Below are 9,234 nucleotides of genomic sequence, written 5' to 3'. Positions count from 1 at the left end.
GGACTTTTACGCTAGTCTGGCATTTGTTATAGTGAACTATTTAGCCTAACTAACATCCACGACATAAAGCGTAAATAAGTAAGTAAATGCGCGCGAGAAAGTAAATCAAGCAGACATGGATCCTAGTATGGCCCCTAACCTAGAAGATCTAATCTCCTTTGGTTTTCTTCTTGTTTCGCCTTTTGGTTCGTCTTAGATCGCCATCTTTGAGCCTCCATTGATTTCTCCCACTCGCCTTTGGATTTCATCCTCGAATTTCTTCAATGGACTCATAGACCCTAAACTCTAATTACAAGACTCTGACGATTCGCAGATCGTATAAACTTGAAATTAAAATTAATTACAAAGCATGCACCCATCCGTGCTTAAAACAAGAATAAAGAAATAAATCTATGGCCATACTAGTTTCCCGCATTCACATCACATGCAATCATATAATATATCAAGGCTAAGAATTATATATGCATGATTATCTTGGGAGATAGTTTTGTTGACATCACATGTCACATTACGGACCTTAAGTCTAAATTCGAAGAATTCAACTAATGGTGCGTTCCGGTTTTATCTTTTATGATTTCTAAAATCATCTATAAGAAAAACTCCGTTTTGGGTTCTGAAAGCCCGGGTCAATTTCGGAAAAAATATTGCTTCGATTCATAATGATTTCATAAATCAATTCAAAGAGAAATCCGTTTTGGCCTTCTGGATGGCCCGGATTGATTTTGGAATTATTTGGTTGGAATCGGAAGAAATTTTGGCAAAAACTCCCACTCGAATGATGGTCCCTTTTCGTGGTCCGAAAAGCCTCGAAAATTATACCCTTATACTAGTGTTTATAGCGGATAACGACATCTAATGTCTAACACTAGTATCCCCAAGATCATCATGCAAAACTAGTAATTAAACTAATGGAGATAGTAGACTACCTTAATCGCTTTTTCCCTCGAACTAGTTGAATTGATTAAAGAAGACCAAGAGCTTCAAGTGTAGCTGCTCTACTTGGGACACGAGCAATCAACTTGATCTCCACCTTGTTGTATAGCTAGCACACCAATGGTGGTTGGAAAGAAGAACACCTTCTTTGACTAGATACATAGTAATGGGAATTAGCTCACTTTCTCCTCTCTACTTGATGTGGTAGAGTAAGAAAGCTTAGAGAGAAATTTCACACCTTATTCTCTGCCCTAAGAGTGTTTATATAGAACCCTAATAAGAATCCACCTCCTTTTAGGTTTCCCAAAACACCCTTTAGAATAAGATTTAGGGAAATAGTCGAAAATAGCAACTATTGATATTTTCTCAATTCCCTAAGGATATGACGTCCAAACCCAGCCAAAATTGGCAGATTTAATTTTAATAACATAAGAAAACGTCCCTCCAAAAATCAGCCCAATCCGAGCCCTAAAAGTGCCCGAATCGGCCTAGGCCCAAAAACCCTGTTTTTGGCCTTTTTGTATTATCTTTGCCTAATTCCTTTTTAGGCCTATGAGATATGTTTATGGGACACTCCCATGATTATATCTCACTCCCACTAGTCATATCCTAGATCAATTTGTCACTCTTATGTGTAACCCGTTGTAGGATCCGATCGAAGTTAGCCGCGAATTACTTCGTAATTCGACGATCGTAGTTGGTCTCTAGCTACAACTCTACGATCCCTAAATCAATCGGACTTGATGATCTTCTACATTAATTGTCCTATCCGACAAATTATTCGCATTGTCACCTTGGTCGAAGGACATCTCCTTCAACTCCTTCAGACTCCCACTTGGACTTAGAACAAGTGCAATGCCTCGATTCCCGTGTCAATTTAGTATCCCATCTGATACGTCACGTCATTTAGACTTTCTTGATATCTGAGTACAACTGTAAAATACAAACGATTAACTCCTAATCCATTTGAGCGTGGCCACGCATTTTCAGTTGCTACTCATCAAGTGGCCTTGAGACACTTTGTACCTAATGTGATTTAGGATGACACAATCCATTCTTGCGCTCCCACTTAACTTCATGTCTATCCTGTCCTTCCCAGTATCCGTCTTTATAACCTCCATTTATGGCGCGGCGTTTGACGGAACCAAAGTCGGACATTCCTTTCATAAGATGAGTGGAGCACTCATGTTTTGAGGAATCTCTTCAATTGTCTTTATGAGAAGTATTGACGTTCATCACGAGTGATGTACTTCTCATTTAAGGGTTATCCAGTGTATAAACCTTTTACACACCCACGTAGTCGAATAGAATATACTATTCCTATAGCCCATGAAACTGCGCTATCCCATTGACTCTCGTGCTAGTCTTCGTGAGTCATTGTTGTCCATGCAATGACCTGGACCAGGGATTTGATAATAAATATTCCAAGTTCACTTAATAGGGTTTCATTCATCAGATCACGTATCTGACAAACCTATTCGGAATGTCTTATCATCAATGGACTGTCGTTTAAACACTAAACCAAATTTAGACGACTTGTGAAATAACTCTATTATTTCTGATAACGAGAGTTGTAAATCTGAGCCTCTTCCGTAAAACTCTTTTTACCCACTCAGTTTTACTTGTCGAGGTTTAAAATTATACCTCATGCCTTAGACTCGTGTATGACTCTCATACTTTGTCTTAGGTGACAGTTTAGTTTGACTACGGATGTAATCCGTTTAAACTTTGCTAATTATCAATTAATTTGAAGACCGTTATCTTCAACCTTGATAATTTGTAGTAACTTTTACTAGAGTTAAGGCTTTTAATTCTTTATGTAGTATTTGCAACAGTTCCCGGCTTAAAACACTTTTAGCCAACTTTCATTTCATGTCTGGAAGTTTGCTACGATGACATGTTCAACTTTTGTACTACTTCATCCTTTAGCCTTCTAGGATGTTTCTAAGTAAGTGTTTCGGTTTTCAAATCCGAATTTGGATACTCAAATGCTAATCATATCCAATATGATTGACTTTATGTATTCGAACATAAATCTCTCTACCATGCTTGTTTGCTACATCGGTGTCTTTTCAAACTCCGATTTAGCAACGCTCTTAGTCATGAGTTTTGGGTCGAAATTCTTTTAGACTTTCCAAGTCTTAGATTTTCTGTTTCGGATCTCAAGCATCTCAGCATACTGAGTCTCTCCAATCCTATCATCCTTTTGATATATGCTTATAGATCTTCAGATGCCCAAAATGGCATTTCATCCTTGTGTGTGGTCCTTTTATTGAGTCAGTGTGTTCACTGTTACACAACATCTTGTGTGTGGTCCTATCATCAAGTTTTTTTACTTGTGTGTGATTGTTTAGTTCTTTAAGTGTTAGCTCCCATTTTGTGATTGTATGTTAGTATCCTTGAACATTGTGAGATCATGGCAAGTTGGTCATTTGATGAGAATGACCTTATGCGAACCCTTTCCAACACTAGTCGACCATCTACAAGTCATCAGGACTACTCAAATTTATATAGGAATGTTACGACTAGTGATAGGAATAGGCGAGTTGAGTCTGACCGACCTAGGATGACCATGGGTGAATATAGACCCAAGTATAGCTACCACCGTAGCATCCGTGCACACGGCCTATTCCTTCCATCGGAACTCTCATCGCCTTATGCACCATGCATCCCTTGACAAAGGACCCATCTTGCACTATAGCTTCAGAGACCATACCATCTTGAATGCATCTCACTCTGAAAGCCTTCTCTTGGAATCACGCTCTCAACGTAGCTCTTCATACCCACTCCACTATACCACATACCATCGTGGGAGAATCACTAAGCTCTTCGTCACACTCTTCGAGCATAGATACCAACCATCATGGGATCGGAGAACCATCCCTTCGAACCTGCCATCCAGGCTCTAGAAGTATGCTTCCAAACATACCACATGTTCTTAGGCATATCTTCTTGCTTGCCCTCTCAAGCTATAGAAACACATCCATTTGCCACTATCACTAGGCTCTTGGAACATATCTCGCAAGCTATCAAGCTCTAAATCCATCCATCACTAGGATCAGAGCAACATACACATTAGCCTTGATATCAATTGTTAAATGGGATCAAAGCGTAATACTCTTTTTGCCTATCACATAGGCTCTGATCACAATTCTCATATGGGATCAGAGCACAATACTCTTTAGCTTGACCAATCAAGCTCTGATACCAATTGTCAAATGGGTATCAGAGTGCTATACTTTTTGGCATGTACACTTTCAGGCTCTGATACCAATTGTCACGGCCTTTTTGTCCCGATAAGTCGGCCCGACATATTATGCTCAAAACACACGGGTCGATTGTGCGGAATATCAAATCCTAACGTATCGTGCGGCGTCATGTACTCCCTCCTAGTACATAACCAGCCTTCCCGAACTTATTCGGAACATCTCGACTATCAAGTCATCTTGGTTCCCAACCAATATCGTGGCATGACACCAACGTGTCCCAACATACGAGCATAGCTCGTGCCATCCCGTATAACGCTTCCTTAAGTCATAGACTTTCGCCCACTATAATGGATACCAACATATTTGCGGAGCACACCAAGCCGCAGACGCGGATCTTGCCATCTAGTCTCAAGCATCCAACACCTATCATCTCGGCTTACCATCCAGACATTGGGCATAGGAGCATCCATCTCTAACAACCTACCTGATGCCCAACATAGCACATCAAGGCTTGGCCCCTTGAATAGCTCAATCCTCCTTATAGAATATGCTGGCACGACGCACGCCTTGCCATGGCATGAGAACATGTAACAACCATTCCAAAGGAACCCGCAGTAACCTATCTCCAGGTACTGTCCCAAGCCATTTCCTGTGACAAGAGAACCCGTGCAATATGTTTCTCTCACATATGCTAGGCTGGGCTCATGGGTTGCGCCATGAGGATGCTCACTTTTGTGCATACAATGCTGAGATGGGCGAGCTCCCATCCACGAGGTCTTGGCATATACTGGATGCATATGAGGAAGGGAGACCACCCCCTCCTATAGTAGCAAAGTTCTTGTTTAGCTTATTTCCACAAGGAAACATCAATCTTTCAACCAAGCATACTCGCTCTTTGCAAGGCTTGAATGCACCTCTGTGCATGGCTCAAGAAGCTTCTGGCCCCAACGACCTCGTCTTTGGCCCTTCGGCCTATGTGCTCGTGCGTGCTATCCTAGCACTCATCATGCCATATGCATGCTTAAGAATATGGACATGACCCTGGGACGGTCGTAGGGTTTTATTCTACCGAGGTAGAGAAAGGCAGTTGCATGGTTATCTTGCTCGCAAAGAGGACATGGTGAGTTCAACCAACATTCACACGGTTTTGTTACCAACTTCTTTTTGTTTTTATGAGAACATTTCTTAAAACAATGTCCTAGGCAAAGGGTTTAGTAGTTTACAGAAATATATAATACATGAACGAGAAAACGTCGATATTTTCAGGCCATAGTAATGTTATTTAGCCGAGTCCACCTCATGTACGTTGGTCATCCAAATATCTCTACATCATTGAATATCTCTGATGTTTGATCAATTAGAAACAAGTCTTTGTCTGATTTGAGCTCTTAGTGAGATCAATCTCACAATTATTCTGACTCTCCATGTACTTATTTAGGTAAGTCAAAGCAGAAGTTTGAAATGAGACCATACAAAGAGATAGTTGTAGCCCCTATGAAACAAATGAGCCAAGACAACCAGCTACTGACTTATCTTAAGAATAAGGTTGTGTAAGATCAAAGACATACAAAGGATCTTGAAGAGTACTTCGGTGTGATGACTTAGAGATTGCGAAAGACTATGAAAGAGAACCAAATTGTGAAACAGAGAACTAAGTTGCAGCACAAAGAATACAAGGAAGAGGTAAAACTAAAAGCAACAATTACCAGCTTTTATCTACTTTTAATATGCTACCGAAGATTAGTACTTGCTATGCTCTACTAGCTCTTGTCAAATTTTGGATTAGTCAATGAATTTTAGTACATGAAAGTGTTGGTTAAGCTCTTACTAAGTCAACAAATGTGTTAGGCTTAGAGGTGGGAATTGGGCTGGGTGAGCTCTAAATATATTTCGCTGTTAGGGTTACCTGGTGGAATCTCATGGGTACTTTACAAAATTTATGCCCATTGTGCGTCAAAGCCAACCAAGATTATCGGGTTCGTAGGGTAATAGGCTTACCCCTCTATAATGCAAATCCCTGTTAGGTCCTTGTAACTTCAGTTACTAAATTTTACCTTTAAGCTTTAATAATTTTAGCTAAATTCAAATGATGGATAAATCTTACAGATGAACTGATGGGCCTAGAAAGTTTCCTAAATAGGTCTACACCCGCAAGTGCACGGGTGTCAAGTTGTACTAATTCCGGTAAGACCGGTTCGTTCCTCAGAGACTAGTTAAACCTCTTCTAAGACTTGGAAGTAACATGTTTTCTTTGTAAATTGGTTTTTGGTGATAAAATAATAAATAACTTAAAGAAAACAAGTGCTATGATACAAGGGACTTAATGGAGGAGATAACCTAGGATTTTAGAATCTATTTTAACACATACTAATGACATGTAATCATGCATATCTCTCGTATTACTCAAGTCTTGGTAACCTATCATACCAATTCTCGGAAAATAATCAAATTAAAGCGGAACCACTATAGTCTAAACTCAAAGCTTCGAAATGTCAAAGTCGCAACGATTAACTATCAATTAGTAAGTATGACCCATTAAAGATGTATTCTAAACATGAACCATCAAACTATAAAGCATAGCTAATGAAGAGATCTTCGTATATCAACACCTAGAGTTGAGTATTACTCGGTTAAAACATTTCAAGATATTAAAGCATGAAAAGAGTCTCACTATTGATATGTTAAGACTTCCTCATAAACCTTAGTCGGATAGAGACTTAGCTACACAAAATCATCATCATCATGGCAATTGTAAGCAAATGAGCTTATTACAAAATCAAATATAAAGGTGAAGAAGATCACCAAATAAAAATCTCCAAGTTGCTCCTTAATGAGGATGATGATGGTAAAATGCTGATGAGAGATGATAATAGAGGTGACGGAGTGCGATGATTTTTTATCGAATCCCTCTCACAAAGACACAAAGAAAAACTCAAAGCAACACTCTTTTTAATCTCTCTCACAAAAAGATTTAAGAACTCCTGTACTCTCTCTTTATTTCTCTTTTCACCAAAACTAAATTCTGTTAAAAGAAGATGAAGATAGTTTATAAAATTCTGCCTCTCTCTACAATTCTCTCTTTAAAAGAAGAAAATGAAAACACTGTCCTCTCTCTCTGTTTACAGTTCTCTCTATCTCCAACTCTCTCTTCTATTTTCTTCTATAGAACTCAGCAAAGAAAAAATGAAGAAGGGAAGAAACCTCTCTACTGTTCTTCTTCTCTCTCTCTCTCTAGATATTCATGAAGCTCAGAGAAGAAGAACTCAGAGACAATTCTTTTATCAAGTCCTAGTTGCTGTCCCCCCGATTAAAGATGAGATACCTTAGCCTATGTTCCCCCTCTGTTTATATAGAAGAAGAATCACCCAAAAAAAACCTGTCCAATCTCTACAAAATCTTCAATCCAAAATCACCACCCATATATCTCATTGATCTTCAAATCAATGTATCCCATTATTTCTATTCTGATTTTAAAACTAATGGAATGAATTCCAGCTCACTTCTCTTCAACCTTCTTTCTATAATCTCTGAAATCTCTCTTATCTTCCAACCATGTTCAGCAGGGATTCTCTTCAATCGATTCTTCTTTCTTTAATCAATTAAATACTCCCATTAAAGCAGCTTCTCTCTCTAGAATATTTTCTGTTGCCTTCATCAATGAAATCCACCTCAATCCTCTGTGAAATCTCTTTTGTTCACCTTTAGTCACTTTCTATAATCTCTGAAATCTTATCCCAACTAAGCTTATAAATAATCTTCTAAACAAAATTCGAGATTCTTCATACTTTATAATAGATGAGAGACTAGGGAGAAAATATCTAAAAGGAATATCCACCTTTCTTTGGAATGTTGTTTATAAAGAAATTTACTATATTTTACTACTGTAATTATCTTTCATACTCCCTCCGTCCCATTTTGTTTGGGTGTTATTCCTTTTAAGGAAGTCCCAAAATGTTTGTCCACTTACTTTAAATAAGACTCATTTATTATTAATTTAATTGATGTTCCCCAATCTACCCTTGCTTTTAATACTAATAAAAAATTTCTATTGGTTCTACACTACTTCCAATGTTGTTTTCATTGTAATACTCTAAAGTAAATATGGGTAATTTAGGAAAATACATTTAGTTAGGAAGCAATAAATGAAAATCCTTAATAAGTTGGATCTCCCAAAAGGTCAAACAAAATGGGACGGAGGGAGTAATTAATTTGAAGGGATAAGTCATAAGAGGGAAAGATGGTAAGTGAATTTACCCATTTGGTATCTGGTTTCACACGTGATAAGTACTGGTGCCAGGTTGGACGGAGTGTATAAGGTGTTGTAGGGACTACCTGGAGTAGGTGCAATACTCTTTAGATCTAACTGAATGACATGCGTGTGGCACAGATCATAGGGTCATTCGGGGAGCACCATACTACCTTGTACTGCGCGACATTGAATCAAATCCAGAAATGGATCTCTAAAATAACCATTGCGCCAACCACTATACCGAGAATTTATACCTCTCCAAAGTTTGATCGCCACGTGTCTTTGAACTAGTTGGTCAATCACTTTGTTTGACCCAACTTTGACCTGCTCTATTTTGCTCATCCGGACTCCGATTCGACTTCCGTTTTCGCCCACGAGTTCGTCTTCAACTCTAGTTTCATCCGAGTATCAATATTTGCCAAAATTTCCAGAACACCAATACCACCAAATGACCAAAATATCCCTAAATTTGTCTTTCTCCCGTTTTTAACCATTTTTCACATCGAACTCCGTAGAAGACACCTGAGTAAGAGAAACAAGTAAATCATCAGAGTAACTGCTCGAAATAGACTAACTAGGCCAAGTTAAGAGATTCAGATGGGACATTTTCATGTCTCATCATGAACCATCTAGAGCAATGTTAGTGGGATCATGTGGATAAGATTCATGAGAAGTTGGAAGAGAAGGAAAGAGCTTTTGGCAAAAGCCTCCAGGAAGAACGCGAGAGAAAGAAGCAGTCAAATGTGGAGTCCCGAAGTAACGAGGAAAAAAAGATTAAGTAAGAGTGCTTAATCCTGTCCATTTAGGATTTCTCTATAAGAACTTGAACTTGTGACTCTTGGA

Source organism: Eschscholzia californica, unplaced genomic scaffold (assembly GCF_041429995.1).
Source record: "Eschscholzia californica isolate CP2 unplaced genomic scaffold, dmEscCali1.0.p SCAF_3, whole genome shotgun sequence".
Lineage (NCBI taxonomy): Eukaryota > Viridiplantae > Streptophyta > Magnoliopsida > Ranunculales > Papaveraceae > Eschscholzia > Eschscholzia californica.
Note: the sequence above shows the minus strand (reverse complement) of the source record.